The sequence below is a fragment of the Archocentrus centrarchus genome, chromosome 23, assembly GCF_007364275.1.
Source record: "Archocentrus centrarchus isolate MPI-CPG fArcCen1 chromosome 23, fArcCen1, whole genome shotgun sequence".
Lineage (NCBI taxonomy): Eukaryota > Metazoa > Chordata > Actinopteri > Cichliformes > Cichlidae > Archocentrus > Archocentrus centrarchus.
The window spans coordinates 20,127,702-20,149,678 of NC_044368.1; the positions used below are offsets into that span (position 1 = coordinate 20,127,702).

At 41.6% G+C, this 21,977-nt stretch overlaps 1 long non-coding RNA gene across 1 annotated transcript in view; it reads left to right on the plus strand.

Moving 5' to 3' along the window:
- Positions 1–19,097, plus strand: part of LOC115773717 (uncharacterized) — a 76,835-nt gene extending 57,738 nt beyond the window's left edge. The window contains exon 4 of the long non-coding RNA XR_004019117.1: positions 18,858–19,097. This is a non-coding gene — a long non-coding RNA (uncharacterized LOC115773717). The remainder of the gene's footprint in view (positions 1–18,857) is intronic.
- Positions 19,098–21,977: the final 2,880 nt, after the last annotated feature.

Consider the following 21,977-nt stretch of genomic DNA (forward strand, 5'->3'; position numbering starts at 1 on the left):
GGCCAAAAACCTGAAGACAATTTCATCACGTTTGGTAGCTAACTGATACTGTCGTTACCAGAGGTGGGAAGTAACGAAGTACAAATACTTCGTTACTGTACTTAAGTAGATTTTTCAGGTATCTGTACTTTACTTGAGTATTTATTTTTCTGACTACTTTTTACTTTTACTCCCTACATTTTTACACAAGTATCTGTACTTTCTACTTCTTACATTTTCAAACAGACTCGTTACTTTTTAACACGTCAGAGAGAAGTTTTTATTTCCGGTCAGTGCGCCTCAAACATCAACCGATCTGAGCCTAAACTGAGGAATAATAACATATAAGAGACAATCGTACTGGCATATCCTCCATCCCCAGGGCTTATCGAGTACAAAGGGATTAAATACGCAAACCCATATAATTAATGTATCATTTATAGCGCTATAATCGGGCCGGACTGAGTGCGTAAGTTGCGCTGCGGCACATAAACAGCTTAGCTAACGCTACTGAAGAGGAGCGAGCATGAAGGGAGTAACATGTGGCAGGTAAATGCAATGTTTCTAAATGCTCAACAAATATCAGCAGACACACAAAGTGTGTGCAGTTTGTCACACAGTGTGTAGCTAAAAGAAGAGCTGCTGTATTTCAGGGAGAGCAAAGAGAGAGAAGTTCACTCAGAGATGGAGAAAGAGGACAGGAGAGGAAGAAGAGAGGTTAGATTTAAAGGTAAGGACTGGAAAATAAACTGAAGTATGCTGACTTTGTGTTATTCAGAGATTCTATGAAAATACTGCAGTTTAGTGTGTAATAAACAGGTCAGCTTGTTGTACTGTATTTACAGTAAAGCTCTGTGTTGGTGCACTTTGTGTTCATGGTCAGAGTTACAGGTTACATCAGTGCAGCAGAGATGAGTCTGAATCAAAGCTGCTGATGCTGAGATTCATTCACTGAATCCAACATTTCTACAGCCTGTATGCTGTCAGTGTAGGGGATGGAGATCAGCTCAGATAGCTGTGAAATACTGGGTTACATCTTTGTGAGTTCACTTCATCCTCACAGAGCAGTAAACCTCAGAGCAGCAGCAGCAGCAGGTCAGCTGATCACAGCCTGCACACCAACATCATTTACTGCAGCTCACAATAGAAAGTTGTGATTCTTCTCCCCATGCAGAGCCACTACAGCTGATCTTAGGGTTCCTCCACCTTCTGAATCCCACTGTAACCCCTGAGTATCCTCATGTTGGTGTTTAGGTGGAGGCACAGTCACCCTCTACTATGGAGGACACAGAGAATAGAGCTGTGTTTAAATTCACTTTCAATGTTTGTGTCCTACAGAACAGATTCAAGCTGAGTGCATTCATTAGAATTAAAATTTAGATTGGAATAACATTTGTATTCTCATGTATTATTTTATATTATTACAATAATATATGATGAGGTTCAGTTAGCTTTACAGAAAAATAGCAGGTAGAAACGTCCTCCAAAGAACTACTTTTACTTTCTTACTTTGAGTACATTTCAGAGCCTGTACTTTTTTACTTTTACTTAAGTAAAGAAGTTGAACAAGTACTTCGACTTTTACTAAAGTATTTTTTAACACAAATACTTGTACTTCTACTTAAGTACAGAATGTCAGTACTTTTGCCACCTCTGGTCGTTACCCAGTTTTGAGTGCACGTGCATTGGCGCCATCTGCTTCCAAGTAACAAGGAAATGACCTCTTTCACGAGTTTCATGATTCACAGTTAACTCAACATTTTGCCATATTTTCTCAAATATTTCAACTTAATTTCTGGATTAACAATCCAGATGGTTTCTGGATTGGAGATGGATAGCAAACAAATGTTTCTTTCAGTGGAGGAAACAAGCTTCCATAGAATCATTTTCACAGCGGAACAAAGAAATTCACCTCGTCACGTTAGTACTGCGACTAGCTGCAAATCTTTTCAGTTTTTCCGGTGACTTTGCTGACTTTTGGAGACAGCCATGTTTGTGAATGGCTGGGTGTGGCACTGCTGTATCTTTGCCCTGCATTGCAACAACATCCCATTCACGAGAGCTTTATCCCCACCTACACAGGCAAACAAAAATGCGGTTGTCAGCTTTACATCTTTATCCTGTAGAGCTGATTGGTCGACATTATGCTGTTCTTCCATTTTGTTTTTGCTCTCCTGTGTGTGTATGTGTGAACACGGGCCTCATTCCATCAGAAGGTGAATCTCTGCGGGGGGTAAACCAGAGTTCAGCCTCATTAGTGAGAAACCTGCTCATGTCACACGTGCACAGTCTCTCTCTCTCTCTCTCCCTACCTCCTTTTAGACACACACTTACACACTCATAAAGGTCTGACCCAAGTGTGTGTGTTTGTAGCCATGGATCATGCTCTCTAATTGGAGACATAGTGCATGTGCTCCTGTTCTTACCTTCTCTGAGCAGCTGTATTTATGTTTACTGCTGTGGCCCAGATACCTCTGAAATATGCTGGACACAGATAGCTGTAGCTGGTTAAAGGGACAATTCATCTTAACACACATTTGGAACTGAGGTGGTTGAGGTGGTCAACTTTTCTTAGGAAGAGTCCCATCTGAGTGAAGTGAACTGGAAGAAAGAGTGCTTTTGTTCTTCCTTTATTATCTGCTTTAGCATGAGATACACTGAACCATCATTTATAAAAAACAAAAGCAGATAATGCCATCCCACAATTCATAGCAACACACTAAGTGTCTCTCTCTTCAATGGGAGAGACACTAAGTGTCTCTCCCATTGAAGATCATCTTCTCAGGTGTAACCAGATGAATTAAAGAGGGCTGCTAGTTTTAGATGATTTCCTATATATCCTATTTGGATCAGTGCAGACCACTGATGGGAACATCAACTTCTCATTGAAACTGACCCAAACTTCATGCAAAGGATAATCACTGGTGATAAGAGTTGAGTCTGTGGATACAAATGAGGAATTTTCAGCAGTTTTCAATTGAAGAGTCCACAGTTTCTGAGCTGGAGGTGATTAGCAACACTGAGAGAATGTTTGGTTTTTTTAGACATTCACAGGGTTGTGCAGCCTGAATTCATCATCCAGGGTCAAAATATGGTAAATGGTAAATAGACTGGTACTGATATAGCACTTTTCTTCTCAGTTGAGGACTCAAAGTGCTTTCTCATTGGCCCAATCACACACACACACATTCATACAGTGCTTTTATCTATACCTAAGCACTTTCTACTTTCTAACACCAACACTCCAGTGAATGCATCAGGGGCAACCTAGGGTTCAGTCTTGCCTAAAGATACTTTAGCATGTGGACTGTAAGAGTCAGGGATCAATCCACTGACCTTCTGATTGGTAGATGACCTGCTCTGTCACCTGAGCCACAGCAGCCCCAAACTATGAATGGGGAGTTTTCCCTCAGACATGGTGATTTGCTCCCCTTCCCACTTCCTGAAAATGAAAATCAAGTTGAAGTGTGATGCACACACATCACATTGGAGTGTTCTGAAAATGGCGGAATAGGAGATCAGCCAAATTTTAATCAGGAAAGGTAATAATTCATATCTGAGAAGTGCATTTTGTTTTCCAAGTTTGGGACATGGTAGTTTCACCAGAGCAACAACCTCCACCATCACAGCAGTCTAGTGTTCTTTAAGCGCTGCAGTGAGTTCCTTTCCTTGACCTCTTTACATTTCCCATCAAGGTTAAAAGATAGTGATTAGGGAAAGACATAGAAGATCTTTTTTTTTGGACTATTCAGCTAACCTCATGCCTAAGATACATTAGACTTGTACCCTCTCACATCAAAAGACAACTCTTTGTTTAGCAAAGACAGGACATCTTGCCAGGTTGCTGTTTGCAAAACTAAAAGTAGATTCTTTGGAGAAACAGATGGAACTTTTGGTGACAAAAGTGCACGTGTGTGCAGTGGTGTGTTCTAAAATTTAAAAAGTAAATGAGGCAACACTGCAGACTGTGGTTCTGGTTGAGAGAGCTTATTGGCTGTTAATGATGTTCGTTGAACTTGATAAAAGAAACTTAAGGTGGTGTGTTTGATTTTGTCAGAAGTCTGGTTTAAGACAGCTCTATGTGAGTTACATTGTCATGTTACACAAAGTGACCAAGGTGATGGAAGCGCCCCAAAACTTCAGCCAAACTGTGATGATTTTATGGGATATTTGTCTGCAACACTGAAGTCACTTGAAAGGTTGTTAGGTGTAGGGTTCGCATTAACTTTAGAACTGTGATTTTTGTCTGTTAGTAGCATTCAACTAACAATTTTTTGTTCGTACCAAATCAGTATAAACTGATGCACTGACCTTGACCTCTGACCTCCGTGGTGATAGTAACTGAGCCCTCCTTGAGGTGGCCCAGCAGTGTTTTATGTGAGTGGAGATGAGTCTGCCTGTGAATGTGCCCGGTACCAGACAGAGAGGTTATGTGGACTGCATCCGCTTTCCCACAATGCCCCATGTGTACAGAAAGGAGGGGGATTCGGGTGGGAGTATCACTCTTTACCTCTGGCATCGCCATGGAGACTGAGACTCTTTTTATAGAGTCCCTCGGCTGCTCTCATTCTCCTGCTGTTTACCATTCAGTTCATATGTTGGAGGCTAACAGAGCACAAGAAGAGCTGGGAGGTATTTGACTACTACACAGAGCTAAGGGGGGGTTTGTGTGTGGTCCCGCTGTGTGTAGCTCAACAGGCTGAGCACAGCACTAACACTGTTGGGGTTGTCTGTTCAATTCCCCGTGCATTCAAGTCCTATACAGTATGTGACTGGGAAATCAGCTAATATGCCGTTTCTCTCGTTATTCCCTTGTATCCTTCTGACATTGCTGGGATCCTGTCCAGCTGCCTGGGACAAGAAGACATATAGCACACTATGAAACAAGTTGCCTGAGAGCACAAAGGGTGCATCCTGAAGTCTGGGAAATGCTGACAGAGAAACTGAAAGAGAGAGAGGGAATGTCAAGCTTGGTTAGATACACACACACACACAGGCAACAGCAGATCCTTACACATGGGTGTGCGCTTCTTCCTCTTTACTCACATTTTTTCGCCCTTTTCAGGGAGATACACCCACTTTTTTGTAGGACAGGACACACACACACATACACACACAGAAGGCGAGAGAGTAGTGTACTGTAAATCTGTCACTCTCAGGACACAGTAAGAGTCAGGAACTACCACTTGAAGCAGCTGCTTAGTTAGAGGATGGTGTCAGATGGAACCAAGGGGGTGTCACTAGGACCACAATCTGAAGAAAAAGGAGATTTTAATTGTAATGAAAAAACTGAGCAGTGAAAGAGACAGAGGCAAACCCACACTCACCTGCTCTACATGCCATGGCAGAGGAGAAGGTGAGTAAAAATGGACTGTAGCAGTGAACTCTTCAGTTTTTGATGTTGTTTACAGGACTGCCTATGTAAGTGGGTGTGTACAGTATGAGAGCACTCAACTGTCCCATGCACTCACCCCGCCTGAGTTTGTTTACCTGCCTGCGTGCCTTGCCTCATGAACTCACGTCAGTGGAAAGTAACAGGATCCGCTGCGCTCGACCCAGCCCTCTGCCATAAACAGTTAACCCGCCATGTCTCTATAACACTCTGTTGTCATCAGACAATTGCCAGGTAGACAGCTCAGAGAGAGAGAGACAGAGAGAGAGAGGGGCTGTAAGGCAGAGGTTGAGTCAGTGTGTGTGCAGAAGTGAAAGTCTGGGAGTCTTGCTGAGATACCAAATGCAGGTAGGGAGTGACACTTGTCCTGCGTATGAGGCGAAACTGCAGATTAGCACAGCAGCAATTACAACATACAGCAGTCCATTAGAGCTGCTGACACACGCCTGTAGCCAGTTACTGTGTATCTGACATTTAGTTTTACATGAATCTGACATTTCTTTCTTGTAAATTTGTGAGTTCGTAACCTCAGAGAGGATCCACTTTTTCTCTTAAATGTCTAACTTTCTTGGAATCTATTTTTTTTTTTAGCTCAGTGCACACGTTTGCATCATATCCAACAAACCCTAAAGACACAGGCAACTTAGGTGGTACTTCAATTATTGGGTGTCAAATGACAAGATTAAAACTTGGATGGAACCACCGCTATTGTCCATTCATTTCATTCAATCAACAAGGGAATTTCCACTTGGCAGCCAACTGACCTCAAAGCGCTTTGATGCATTTGTATATTGCCCAGCTTTAATTCCTCTTACTTTACCTGCTGAGCCCGTCCAATGCAAGTGAGAAATCAGTGCCGAAAACATGTTTTCACCAACCCTGACAAAATCTGACACCTCGCTGTTAATTTGGTTCAAAGGAGTGCCCTAAGACAGGAGCCAGAGGTGTGACATGAGCCTGCCTTTCATCATTTCCTGCTGGGCTGGGAGTAGGCAGCGGCCAGGCCAAGCACTTTGTTTGAGTTGGAAGTATCAGCCGAGAGCCCGTGTCACAGAGGGGTGTGTTTATGTGCTGGGTCGAGTGTCAGCTCTCTGTGAGAGAGCCTCTGACTCCGCGGGTTTCGGTGGAAGCACAAGCTGTGATCTCATCCCGCTTTTTTCATGTGTGTGTTTGTATGTGTGGTCGTAGTGATGGTTTGAGTGAAAACGCCTTTTAAGTTCTTGATGAACATCAATGGGGAACCAGTTCACTGGTTTTAGTGTTGATCCTTGTTTTGCTTGTCAACAAGCCAGTCCGCCAGTCCTTTAGGAGCGTGACTAATGGGTGGCCAGGGCCGTCTCTTAAATCAGATGGGATTATGTGTCACAGTCAGAGAGGAGTGGCAACACATTTATTGACTAACTCTGGCAAAAAAGCAGATGAATAATTTCTGATCTGCTGTGTTTGTTACTCTTCTTCTTTGTTGAAATTAAATTTTGACATGGCACGATGACACTTTTTAGATGTGACAGGTGGATTAACTCTGGGAGAAGCAGAAGAAGACCAAAGCAGAGAGGCTGTGATGTGACGACAGCGTTGGGCTCAGTAAGTTACATAATGTTTCAGACACAATATATTTGTTGCATAATAGAGAATGCTGAACTCTCTCAGGTTGACAGTACACATCACATTATTATATTTTCACTAACTGTCCTTCGTCTGAGCCAGTAGAGCTGCTGTCTAACAGTTTAGTAGTTATTGCTGTTCCTCTCTAGTGGGAATTTTTTGGAAGCCTTAAAGTGAGTCTGGATATTTTAATTACCAGATCTGACAACACAAGGAGCTGTAGAGTGAAAAAAGGGAGAGGACAAAATGCTTCAACATGGGTGACACGAGTATTACTACTTTTGGCAGCTCCCTTATTCACAGTGGGTAGCTCTACATGTTTGATTTGGCAGATTTTTATGCTGGGTGCCCTTCCTGATGCAAGCCCATAGGGATTCGTGTGTCTTTCCAAGAAATGAACAGGGGATTTTTTGCTTCTTAGGTGAATGTGTAAACCACTATACAAGTATTACTATAGAGTATAATATACTAAAGTACTTTGCCTTCCTCTGTCTCTTTGCATCAGTTATTTAGACTTCTGTGCTGTTGGTCTGTCTTATACATTGTAGCATTAAATAGAGAAGGCCAAGCTGTTCACGATGTCCCTCAGTAGCTATCACTCCATCATCACAGCCACGTTACCATTGTTGCTATTGCCGTGGGGGGTGGTGTTGGAGAATGTTCTCCATGGCGTGGATCATTAAACTCACATTTCCTTTTTTGCTACAATACAAGCCCTTTTCATTTTATTTACATGCCCTTTGTGTCTTAAATTAGCCACAGGCTTGTGACGTTTGACACCATTGCAGGCTGGCGCTTCCTTAAACTTCAGCGAAAAAGTGAAATCAACCAACAGCTTAATGTATGTTTGACTTTTATGACTCAGCATGACTGATGTACAGTTTGTTGCTGGCAAACGCCTACAAAGATTTCTCAATATAACTCTAGTTTCTTGGTGTATTTTTCTTTCTAGTTTTGTTATGAGGGCTGAACAGCCAGTAACACATCTTCAGTATTAATCAGTCATTTATGAGAATAAGTGTGCATGAGTTTACATGTGTTGGCCAACAAGCTATCTAAGGTGAAGTGCATGGAAGGTGAACATTTTTATTGTAACTTTCCTAAAGCCATCAGTGTAACGTCCAGTCTCGTCAGGCAGATGTGTGGAGTTGAGAATGTAGTCAATGTTTTAACTTTGTTTTCTGCTCTTCACAAAGGTATTGCAGTGATTTTGCTCACTGGATAGAAGCTGGTCAAAAGCCAGTATCCCTTTTAGTTGGGTTTTGCATGCTTTGAAGGTGCATTGTTTTCCTTTTACGAGCACAATTATATGGGCATTTTTTCACTGGTTAGTTATGGTGACCCTAAACCAGCATAATCTATGATGAATCATTTAATGTAAATGTGGGCAGCACACCACTGCTTCCTCCTGCGGGGAAAAGTAAAATCTAAATGAGATGGAAATGTGTTGCCGTCTCGGACTGGTAACATCATTTGGAAGCAGTAGAAACCAGAATAGTGGCGACATGTTGATAAGACTCCATCTCCTGCCCTGCACAGTTGTTAGCCTCACATAGCTGTGAACTGTTAGCTTCGCCACAATCTTAGAAAAAATGGATGCTAACTAGTTAGCTATTCAAATATGAGCTCATTTTTGGCAGCACCCACTTCTGAGATATTTTGGCTTCACAGCCAGGGTGTCATGTTGTCCATCCCTAAGTACGCTCTTTGTTTGCAGTGCTTTGGCAGTCAGTATTTCTGTATCCAGAATTAGACACTCTAACTTTCAAAAGATATTTAATTGCAGTATTTCTATATTAGACCTGCACCCCTCAAAGGGTTAGTAAGAAAGAGAATTGTTAAGAATTTAGATGGTGACATTCCACATTTCCTGCAGTACAATATATCACCTAAAGCTCACTCTACTCAGTGGTGCGCTGGTAGGGAAGGAGCATGTGGAAGAAGGTGCAGTTGCCTCAGATGGGATGAAAAGACACTGTATTACCTAGCTAGGTGAGGCTTTGATATATCCCTGTACTAGCTGCTGCCAACTTTTGATTTCACTTATCTGTATCCCAGAATGTAAACCACCTGCACTTGCAGAGTACGCTTTGTACTTGGGTCAGATCATATTCTGACCAATAATGCCCCATTGAGTCACACTAAGGGGGAGTACAAACCACATCACACTAGCCTACTCTAACGGGTACTCAGCAGCAGAATTTAAAATATCTTCACAAGTGAGACTCTCAGTGAGTCTTCATTACACTTCATCTCCAAGTCAAATCTGAGACTCCAGAAAGTAAGAGCACTCAACACTGAAGACCTTAAATTGTATTATGTGTTCAGATGCAGGCACACGGCACCTCTTGTATTCTTAAAACATCTTTTAAACGCATGACTGTGTGTGCTCTCATCATCAGTGTTTTGCACTAAATAATGGGTTTCTACATGCCCACAATTGTTGATTGATGGATTACTTATTTGAATTCCAGTTGGTGATCACTGAGCCATACGTGGGTTGTGTTTGTCTGTCTTTAACCCCTGACAGTAACCTAAAAAGCTGTTTTGCTCACTCCTAATCTCTTTCTGTTTTGCATTGTTTAGTAACTGCGATTAATTCTGTATGATTTGAAAATCTTTGAAGTGTCTTGCAGTGGTTCTTTACCTGTTTTTTGGTTTTATTTATTAATGAATATGTACTGAATGCTTCCCACTCTTCCTGTGTTCAGGCCTTTGGAACAGGACTTTGCTCTGGCCTGATTTTTATATGATAGATTTTGACATAAAAGACATCCAGTCTTTATTGATGTGAGTCCAGTGGTTATTAAAATGCAGGCTCAGTTGGCACTGATACTCATGGGAGTGGTTTGCTGTTACTGAGGAAGACATTTGGTCTCTTTAGCTGCTGAATGTTCTGCCAGCTTCACACGAAGTTGCAAACTTTGTGTGTGTGCTGTTTGCTGCTGAACCGGTCCTGATAATAGCTGCCACAGAAAAAAAAGCCAGTTTTGTAAAGCTGTAAATTAGAGCCCGACTCATTTTTAAGGATTTTTAAAACTTTGATTTTAAAATCTAACACAGTATCAGTGTGTCCAAACTTTTGACCGGTACTGTATATTGGCCTTCGGATGGACAAGTTATGAATCTCTCTTCTTCACTTTTTACATTTTCAGTTGGGCTCTACTATAAATCACACAAGGATGAGGCACTAGAGCCCCAGAATAAAAGCACACACCTGGAAATAAGTCCCATTTAAGGAAAATATTGGTAATATTAATGCAAGACTGGTGCTTTCATAGGCACAGCACATAACTAAGGGTGTGTTCACTAAGCGTGTTGGCTAAAGGGAAATTTTGGTTTTATACATTTTGTTTTCACAAACTGTAAGATTTACAAAGATTACTAAAAAGCAGAACAAACCTTTTTTACAATGACCAGTCCAGGGCGAACTGTAAAGTCATTACTCAAACTGCTCTTTTAAAACATCCATCATAAGTTGCCAAATGACTTCTTGGTTCTGCTTTGACTGATTGAATATTAATGAGTTTTTGCAGTGTTCTCAGAGCTCAACTCTTCATCTACATATACTGTTTTCTTAACCAAAAGCAGCATCCAGTTGTTAAAAAAAAAAAAAAGTGGACTGAGGTTGTATGAAATAGAGGGGTGATATTATAGTGAGTTTCAAGCAGTCAGTGTAAAAGTGATGTTTTAAGTCCAAACATGTATTTGAAAGACAGAGCTTTGCTTCCTTGACTTTGTTTGTTTCTTAATTTGTAAATAGAAAATCAAAGGAAACTACAGGAAGTGACTCCAGCACATGAAAAGTCAAATGATGACATCTAAAAGCCAACAATACCTCATTCATGAAAATCTTTAAACAAAGAAAGAAACCTAAGCAAGTCTCGGCAGAGCAGTTTGGGCAGATACTTAAATCACTTCCTTATCTTAGAGTGAACACCAAAAAACAGAAGCTCAGTAAGTTTGGACGTTCCTGAGGTTCAGGAAGCTGCACCTTATAAGCTGAGATGGAAATTCAGGCAAAGACTAAATACATCAAACTTTTCTCTAAGCCAGCCCTTTAGTTCATGGTGAATAGAAATAATACATTCACAGATCTGATTCTGTATGAAGAGAGATATTGAGCGGTGAACTGCTGCCAACACTTTATGAAAGAAGACTCTTCATTTGCACACAGACTGTTTACACTGTTGCCAGCAGACCTTGACGTGAATCTTTCACTAGCTGTCAGTTCACCTACAGTTTCTATCAGAACACCCACAATCAGACATCAGGAGAGCTGTATAAAGCCGGGGATATTTAATTTCAGATGAGAAACTTTTTGAAGAAGTCACAGTGGTGATGTGTCGGTAGGCAGGAGATTCCAGAAACGTAACAGCTCTTACTGTAAAACTGACGCTTATTTTAGGAAGCCTGCCTGGCAGAGAGCCATGAGGGAAGCAGAGGGGAAGTTGAAGATTTAGAGGTTGGCTGGTGGTTTGTGTTTTTGCTGACTAAATCAATGCGTGTGCGTCTGCAGCCTGAAAACATTCATCACATGGCTGCTGTGTGTCTGCTGGGCAGCAAGGCCAGAGTATTTGAGTTGCTGTTCTTTGTAATTTAAGTGCGCGCGCGCGTGTGTGTGTGCGTGTGTGTGTGTGTGTGTGTGTGTGTGTGTGTGTGTGTGTGTGTGTGAGAGAGTTTTCTGACTCACTGCACACTCTAAGGAAAAGTGGACACAAAAACAACTGCAGCACAATCCAGGAAGGTCTCAGGAGACTTTAAGTGTGTGTGTGTGTGTGTGTGTGTGTGTGTGTGTGTGTGTGTGTGTGTGTGTGTGTGTGTGTGTGTGTGTGTGTGTGTGTGTGTGTGTGTGTGTGAATAGGGATGAGTAGGCGCTGTTATTGGCAGTCAGTGACTAAACTGCTTTACTGTAAGTGGGTGATGTGTCAAGATTATGTCATGCCCCCCAGTCCACCCCCCCACCCCCAAACAACTTATCTACTTTCTCTTTTAAAACTGAGGGTCTGAAAACAGCGTCTTGTAAACTGTCAGCCTATTTTTCAGATTCCATATTACACCATCCATCCATCCATCCATCCATCCATCCATCCATCCATGCCTTCATGCTTTCGTGTTTCCTCTCCCTGGTGTCCCCTTGAGTCCCCTCTAGGTCCTTTCCTTATGGCCTACTGTATTTTCCAGTTAAATTCAGATCTATGAGGAGCTACTTGCTGCTATTTTTACCCCACTTCCAACTGGCCCGTTAAGATTGTTTATCTGTGTTCTGGGAGGAAGGCCTCTATGCCAGGGCGACCCAGCTGGCTGCCACGGTGCTGGGAGTGGTCTGAAGTAGTGATCCTTTCCCGGAACTAAGTCCAAACAAAGCCAGATGTTAGAAATTCTCTAGAAGGAGAGGTTATTGTTTTGTCCTGTCTCCCTTCCAGAATGGAAAATGGGTTGAGGAAAAGTGCACCAGCCTTATTTGTGTTCTGGAAATGCAGGAACTCAGAGGTTTCATGTGGGGTTTTCTTCACAGGGCCTGTGGGCTGTTTTGTTTATTCACAGGGTAACATCCATGTTAGTTTAACTCTTTAAATTTGCACCAATCATGCAGCCTTCTGGCTTTTACCCATTCCTCCCACAGGTGCCTCTTGCATACTGGCCCCTTCATCTTTTTGGCCCTCTTATAATAGGATCTGCCTCTGTTAATCAGTAAGTGATGTTTTTTTAACACTGAAGTCAAACATTCCTCTACCGCCAGAAGGCAACAAGCTTTGGTGTATAAATTTAAGGTACTAACGTTTATAGGATTTTTGACTCTATTGATACTGATAGAGATGTTTGGTGATTTAAAAATCCAGTAGTTCAAAATTTCGACAGACTTTTTCTTTCTTTCTTTCAGATACACAAAACGTAAACAGATTTTCCTACCATTTGTTATTTTCTCTTTTACACTGTGCTCAGATAAGCTGGTTAGGGAGGTTGCAGAGTGCCTTCTGGTGGACAAACTGTACACCATGAAACTGTACAACATGAACACTTTTAACATGGTTGAAGGGTGTTTCTCAAAACAGTCCTTAACTTTTTAAATTTAAGTTCTGAAGTTACAGGATTTTAATATTGCTTTACACCAAACATTTCAGAATTGTGTAATTAATTTCAGCTGATAAAAACACCTTAAGTTTTATGTTTGTAGTATGTGTACAGTAATGTTTGACCAGCACTGGCCCTTGACTATATCCCTCGCCAAAATTGAGATACAGGCCCAACAGCATAAATGCTTACAGTATGACCTCTACTGCACAAATATTTCTTTCATTTTAATGACCCACTGGCCTTTCCTCTAGCACCACTCTGAGAACAAACTTCACATTATCTGAGCAACTAAAAAAAAATTAAAGTCATTTCAATGTGAACTGTGAACAGTCAGCAACAGCTACACAACTGCAAGGCTGATGCTTGCTTTTTACAATAAGCCGCTTTGTTCCCATCACTATGCCAGAGGGGAACCTTTAAAAAAAAGTCCAAAAATTATTAAAATGTTCCTAATAGAAATAATAAGTCAGTAAACACAGATGATTTTGAACCCGTACTAAAAACTCTGAACTGCAGCTCTTAGCAAATTTGATGCTGCAGAAGTAGAGCACAAACAATGCTTTAATCACCGTAGCAGCAGGCAGGCCCTCATTTAAATGTACCAAGCATAGATATCTCCCATAAATTGAATGTGGTTGTGTTTTAACCAAGCATGGGTGGAGCCTACCATATCAATAGTCAGCAGACTAAGAGTAAAAGCTGCTTCGGTCTGTCTCATGAATAACTGCATAATAATTTCCACTGTTTTTGGTCTCTACCAATTATTGAGAAAAAGAAGAGCCAACTAGTTTTTATTCTGCTGATCATTTACAATCATTTCATTGTTTTATACTGTAAGATAAAGACACTGCAATATTAGGATGCAAACCCAGTGATCAGATGGTTGGTTGATGAGAGTAATGAAAATGTGCTGAGATGCTAAAAACTTAAAAGTAATTCCTTTCATTTGTCATATATAGAAGCTCTGACTGGTGCAACTTTAAGATGAGTAATTACTGCAGCTTAGATTTTGTCTAGTGGGTGGCTACACTGGCCTGAATGGCAGCAGATCCTCTCTGGCAGCTGACACCACGCTGGAATGTATTCAAGCTGATTTGAGTGGACTCTGTGTTGGGGGTGGGGGGTGTACTATTTACAGCATCATCGTCAGTATCCACTTTGATAATGGAGCATTGTAAATATGGAGCCTTTGTTTTGCTCTGCCAGAGCTTGTAGTTCATCTTTATTTGTGCCTGGTCTGCTTTTATTTTTGCTTTATGCTGTGTTGTACCTGCCAATCAGCTGACATTCACAGAAAGAAAAGGAAGTCTCCTCCTGGAGATAATAAAGATACAGCCTTACAAACTCAGCTGTCACACGTATGTCATCTACGGTGTGTTTGTTATCTATAAAAGCTGTTTTGTGCCACTGTGGGTTTGAAACCATGCCGTGATATATGAGTTTGGAAAATGTGTTTTTAAAGTGACAGGGTAGAGTCAACAAACGCTATAGTAACTGTCTGCTTAAGTCCTCTGCCTGTGTAATAGTCCGTATGTGGTGCTGTGAGGCTGACTTAAACTACTGTTACATTCCTTCTCCATCAACACCACCTCCATTAGAATAGCTCTTCACATTGGGATTCATGCCCAAATCCCTCTGGGCATGACCCCTACCTGAACCGCACCACTGATGCACATTAATGCAAACAGTAGCCCGAGGCTATAGGCTCAGTGCACCACGAACCGCTTTATGGCTATGGTCTGATTCACAGCCCCACATTTATCCATGAATTCAGATGTTGGTTAACAGCAGTAATGGACCCAAGTGTGCCCAAAATAAATTTCACCCAGAGACAAATCATTACATCTGCCAGAGGTTTGTCAGAGTCTTGGAGGTATGACACATTTTTCATTTTTGATATCGTGGTATAGAAGCCTGAAATGACATTCGCCTCATTTTTTGACTTGGAGAAATGATGTGTTCAATTGTGGGGAAGATTTTTAAAGTAAGTAAAAAAACCAAAACAATCAAAGCAGTAAAATTTCAGCCCAAACAACCAAAACAATGCACTTTGTCCAATGTTTAGCTGCTGATCTTGAAGGGCTTTAGTCCACATCCTGACCACTGTGTGGCCTGTCTAATCTGTGATTAGAAGCCATAAACACTAATCCATAATATTATCTGGTGTTCTCCATCAAGTACCTGGATAGCTGCAAGTTTCTGTCAAAAAAAGACCAGAGTTTAGGAGGAGGATCTTTGAGTGATCTGAGCTGGATTTTTTATAGTTGCAACAGATAGTGAAGTATCTGCGATCACCATGAGCTTTGAAAGTCTTCCAAAGAACATGACAGCACTGGAGAAGATGTAGATGGAATATGTCCTGGGGGTTGGAGGTAGAACAGCTTTTGTGACCTTTTGTGGACCTTTCGTGACACTTCTGAAGTTTCTGTCCTTCTTTTATCTGCTGTGTGGTGCTGACATAGAAATAGAATGTTTATGAAATTAGAAATAAATCATTGGACCACATGTCAGGTGGCAGTGATTATTGATGACTGGTAGTCTAAATGTTAAACTAAGATAACTGATGTTGGTTACTATTATTAGATGCAGTATGTAAACATCTTTTCTAGGATGACTAGCGCAAGGTAGTCTTTATGAAAAACAGGGATCAAGGTGTATAGTAATTGCTGAATCTGTCGACACATTACTGTCCTCACAACACTGAAAATCAGTTAGATGTGTGCGAAAAGATGAGCAGTGGTGCATTACCCATGCATTAGCAGTATACTGAGAAGGGCACTGGTGGAAAATTACTCTGTAGCAAAACTGTGAAAAGTGTGACACAAACTGTAAACAAAGCTGCCCTCAAAGGAAAAGTTGTGCCTTAACAGCTGAAACCAACACATTTCAAACGGTGCAACTGTCACTTTGAATGCAAACATTCTGCATTTAGGGCTTGCGTCACACTTTTGCGTACCACTCAAAGAGTATTTGCCGAGTGTTTGCATACAAGTCTGTGTTTTAGGATGCAACTATGGGCAACCACAGCATTCTGCTAGTGACCAAGATAAGTGCAGGTTTTTGGTGCAGCGCCCTATACCGCTTTGTGACCAATTTCATCTTGAAACTGCCAGCAACCTCCAGTAACCATTCATCAATCGGTTGGAAAACACACATTTTTCTTGTAACTGGTGGTTGCCACCAACCAGTCTCTAGGCCTGTGTGACTTAGGCCTTTAATTATAGTCCATACTTGAGAGAAAAGAAAATCGCAAGGTGAATAATGTTGCAGAATTATGTCCCAGAAAGTGTAATATATATTTGTTTCTCTGTAGAAGAAGCTATTAATGCAGTTATATTACTAAAAAGGCTGTTTTTCCTCATGGTGGTAAAGTTGAGTTAAACATTGACGAAGCTATTGTTGCAAATAGTGGCACATATTTGATTTTAATGCAAATAATAACCTGCTACTGTAAACCGTGGGTGTTGTCAGTGATTGGCCCTGGAGGCCTGCATCACTCCAGAGGATTGGTGTCATTTAATCAAAGAGCTCATTGATTCAAAAAGCATTACAGGTGTTTGAAGCAAGATGACAGTTTGAGTTTATGCTCTTCAAATGCTAACGTGCTAAGAGCGTAGGGACCTGCGCTTTATGGCTGATAAATGTTTCACTCTCAACTTACAGGAAATGGAAGAAAAAAGATCATTCCAACAGCAGCATTTTAGTGGTCTTGAGGGAATTGCTCCACGATGGTATTATTGGTTTAATCTGTAACGGCAGTTTGGCAGTGACTGCACCATGATTCACCATCTGTAAAAGCATACCGCTGAATCTGTTGGGTATCTTTGTTTCCTTGTGTCACATTGTCAGGCCATGCTAATTTTCCTGGAACAGCTACATCTGAACAGTAAGAGGGCTCACGGGGGGGTGGGGGTGGGGGTGGGGTTGACGGGAAGGGAAGATCAGTATCAGGTCGGTGGCTCTGAGGTCCCGGATCTGTCTGACAGGCTGTCTGCTGGAGGAGAATGCCACTGGGAGAGTTAAGCAGAAACACAAAAGCAGAGGGTGATTAATGGTTTTCAATAACACATACAGTATGTAACCAAGTAGTCATTCTCTTTTGCAGGAATACTTGAGGGGTTTCATTCTACAGAACTACACTGCATACCTCCTAATAATAAATCTTCATTGCAGACATAAATGAAAGCTACTTAAATGTCCCAGTGTCTCTGTAATTCCCCCCAAATATCATATTTAGCTATGTAGAATCTGGAGGGATTTGTGGACCCAAATGTGGGATGCTGGAGTAGAACATAAAGCGAGCCTTTTATGCTGATAAGCCAAGTGAATTACAAAGTCATAAAACCCAGAAAGACGCAAAGACCAAAACCTAGGGAATGCAAATATCAGAACGCACTAGAACAGAACCTTTCAAAGTACGGATAGGAAGTAGTGTTAACAACTGTTTAATACAATACATACACTAAACAAGTATAGCAAGGAGACAGATTCACTGTTACATAAGGAGACTCACACTACACATGAAGACAGAGACGAAGGAACAAAAGACAGCCAGAGATGAGACAGGAGGAACAGAATGGAAACACAACTCTAATAATAGAAAACTACATCCCAACCAGAACACACAGAATCCCAAACCAAAGACTTGAATAATAAGCTAAATGTATACAAGGGCCACTGGGAAGACACACAAAATTATGACAAATACTAATTTCCAGAGAAACCAAGAACAGAGCTCAAATATAAATCACTCCCCAAAACAAAAAGCTCAAAAGGACACTGCCCCAAATCTAATTATCAGCCTTAATTTAGTCAAAAACCTGCCTCAGGTGGATTCTACTAGGACAGAAGATTTTCACATTGTGATTTTGTTTAGTGTTATACTTCTGGTATGGAAGGGGACACAGTAATGAAAAATGTGGTTGGAGATCTGCTGGTACAGTTTACAGTTATTTGCAATATCTGTTAACCAGCTGCTTTTACACAGCTGTGCTTCACACTCACGGTTGCTAGGCGACATGAGCTACGCAGAGGTGAGGACAGGTGACGCTCATATGAAGGCTAGCCGCTCACGTCCTCCCTTTGCGGTCTTCGTGGGCTCTGAAGGACGTGGGCCGGGTCCTTCGCAGGATGCGGCCCCTGAATTTGGTCATTGTGCGTCGATATAATCTGTATGCCGGGAACTCGTGCACTGAGAAACGTTCCACGGTGTAAAAGCAGACGCTGGCTTCAGCAAGCATCATCTCATTTCTCAGAGAGGTTACAGATTGTTGCTGTGATCTCTTTCGGGCTGAAACTAACAGAGTTGTGGAGGTGAAGCGGCTTTCATAAGTGCACTGTAGGAGTGTAAGTCTTTTTCGCTCTTCAGCGAATCCTGTCGTTCTAGGACACAGAACAAACACAACAAAATATCCTTTTTTATCAGTGACTCACCCACACATACTCGCTCACTCTCCAGTTCTCACCTAAAGGTGTGTGGTGATGCGGCTTGTGGCAGGTGGCGCACACAGTGCTGCCGCAGTGTGACTAATAGTTGTTGCTAAATGGCGTGAACATCCTGTGCATCTGTTTGATTAATGTTGCTCCCCCTTCCTATGCTCACCTTCCATCCCTCAGCTCAATTAGGCATCCCTTCCTCCAAGTTAACTATAGTGCACATGAGGTCTGTAGTTTCCAGGATAACACTGTGAAAAGCCCAATTATCAACAAAGTGGAGTATTCTACCAAGACTCTGCAAAAGTGAAACCAAAGAACAGGAAAATAAACTTGTATAGAGTCACATCATTACTATCTATTCTTGCAGGCACAGAGGTGGCAGACAGACGGATGGATGGCTGGAATGGCAAGGAGGATGACATCATCGTTACTCGTGGGAGCCTGGGCCTGTCATTCCTGCCCATGGTGTCACTTCCTGGGAGAGAATAGAACAGGAAGCCAGAGCAAGACCCGACAATGAGTGTTCCCCTCACCTCCACAAGGAAGCCTTTTTCCCCCCCTGAGAGCAAAGTGTGTGTGTGTGTGTGTGTGTGTGTGTGTGTGTGTGTGTGTGTGTGTGTGTGTGTGTGTGTGTCCCTCACTCACTCCTGCATTCATGCTGCAGAAGGCTGGTGTTGGTTCAGGATTTGTGTAAGCCTTGATTGTTTTCATTTTCTTTAAGCTCAAGCCTGACCCTTTAAAAAAAAAAACCTTTGAACAGCTTGTTATCGTTTTTTACTTCAACAGTGGCATTGAAAATATGCCAGTAGTAACTTTATGGATACAGAGGCCAGAATCTGTGCCTTTGCAGGCTTTACTTTGCTGCTCTTGGCTAACACTGTTTGGGAAAAGCTCAGTTTTAAGCCAAGATGAAGGGATGAAATAGAGAAGAAGATGGGTTTACAAATATGGAATGAACAGACTTTAAATTAAAGTTGGACGTAACCACTGTGACATCACCCATCGATTTTGGACTCTGGGTCCAGTTCAGTGACTCCAATTAGCAGAGGGCCTTAGCTGCCCTGTGTTAACCCTTAAGCACCTAATTTTTGTGATAACAGTGCTAAGAAGAATTTTGTTGGTTGATGTGGTGTAGCATATGTGGTGTGATGATTAGTGAAAAGATAAGAAACCACTGTTCTCTTCTGCTTTGCACAGTCTTGTTACCAAATCAAGAATTATTCATATTGCTATTTGTTGGTATTGTGGTACTGATATCATGAAATTGATTGTCATTGGCTGTGGATCAGAAGCTACAGCAGGTCATGCGCCAATAGAAGATCAACATCTTCTCATCCTCTCTGCCGGTTGAAGATATTGGTTGGAATGAGTAGTTAGTAAGATTTAAAAAAGAACTATTTAAATCCCAGTTCATCATTAGCTTTTTTTTTCATTGTGATGCTTTGTGATTATTCATGTCTGTGTTAAGGTGTTAACATAGCTGATTCAGAGCTGCTAATGAGTAGATCTGTTTTTCTCCTTGTTTGTCTTTATGCAGTGAACTCTAAAATCCTCCATCCAACTGAGCAATTCAAATGTAACCAGCTTAGTGTATGCACAGTATGGAATTGATTAAAACACCATCTTTATTTGTACTAGTCATCACAACTAGTGTGCAGGCACACAAAGGAACACACATCCTGTGACCTGATTTGTTTTATACAAATCTTGAATGCAGAATGAGCAGACCGTGGTGTGGTTTGAGGTGCTGGCAGGTCCAGTGAGCTAGTGTTTAAAGGCAGAGGAGAAAATGAAAGGAGTGGAAAGATGACTGGGACAGAAAAGAGAAATTAAAAGTGTGCAGGTTTCAATCCCCCGGGCAAATTACAGCTTTGCTGGATTATATTACTCTTGTTTTGTTCTGCCTCTGTTTGCTGTGTCATGAAATTTATCCCATGCTACCCTACTGCTGTTGCATTGCCTCTGACCTTTGACCTCCCTAATCTAGTGCAACAGAGCTTGGCCACATTGAGCTTCCAGATGTAATGTTGCCCTCTTGTGCCTGAATAAAAAATTGCAGGCTTCAGGCTGTTTATACAATATATGACAGATTGACAAAACATTTTGTCATGAATGTAAGCACTTCTCAGTGTGAGATCATAACTTTCTGATTTGTGCAGCTGTTAGATGATGTCCAGTTGACCCTGCCCTCCAAAGCCCCCCACCTTTCCAAGCCAACAGTACAGACAGTGTAAAGATTTTGGAATCTGGATGTTGTGGTCATGGGATGCACCTCTGATCATCTGACACCCATCTTTCAAACACCTGGGAGGGTTATTGTGACAATGCATTTATTGTACATTTGTTGTCATGACAATCTTGTTGGTTATGTAAGCACTGGGCTCTGGTTCCCACAAACACTGGCATACACAGGTCTTTGTGTTATGACACAAGAAACCACACTCACACAGTCACAGTTTGTACATTCCTCCAGCTGCTCATATGTCACAGTGGAGTGACTTTAACAAGCCATTTAACCCTGTGAGGTCTAAGTTATCATCCATAATGATCCTAACCTTAACCCTACGCTATCAGAGTGTGTGGGCTTTTTTTGTTTCTTTGTTTTTTGCTTGTTTTATTGTTCTCTTAACAGTTGGGGACAAATTAATCAACATGCATGAAACAATGCCCCCCCCCCCCCCCCCCCCCCCCCCCCCCCAATACTCCTTTTTTTTGTCTCCAAAAGATAAGATTAGTGTTAGGGCTGTTTATTAACAGCACAACACAGGATTAACCTCATAGGGTTAATCCTGTGTTGTGGTTTAACATCTGATTTTTTTTCCTCAAGAGAGCAGGGAGAATTTGCCAGCTGGGCAGCACAGTTTTTTCCAGCATTTCAGCAATTTTGTCTCATTTCCCTCCAAAAAATGAATTAAGCTTGAGGTTTTCTTCCATAATTGGTATGCCTGGTCACTGTTTGTATGGTTGGTGGTTAGTTTCCAAACTCCTCCAGTTTGTATGTTGAAATGTCATTGGCAAAGAAAATCTTCCCTGAACTCATTATGAGTCTGTCAACTATATTAATACAGTTCATTAAACTAGCAGTTGTGTTTTTCTCTCTGTAACGTTTATTTGATTGAAACTGTTTTGGATTGAACAGCTTTCCCGGTGCTTCTCTTCACACATTGTTGTCTGTGGAAACAACCTGGAAATGCTGATGTGGATGCAAATTTGGAACGCTTACTGTAGATCTAGTTCTGGTGTGGTTATTTGTTTTAACCCTGTGAGGTCTAAGTCATCATCGGTGATGACCCGAGCTGTAACCCTAACCCGAATGCTGTGCTATTGTAATTATTCTCCCAAGTCATGGGACCAAATAATAACAATAATAATAAACAGTCTTATGATCTCTAGATCAAAAGTAGGCTTTAAACATATCGATTTTCTGCTGTAAAGTTGCAAATTTGAACAGGGTATTCTATCGCTGTTGGAGTTAGCCTCAAGTGGC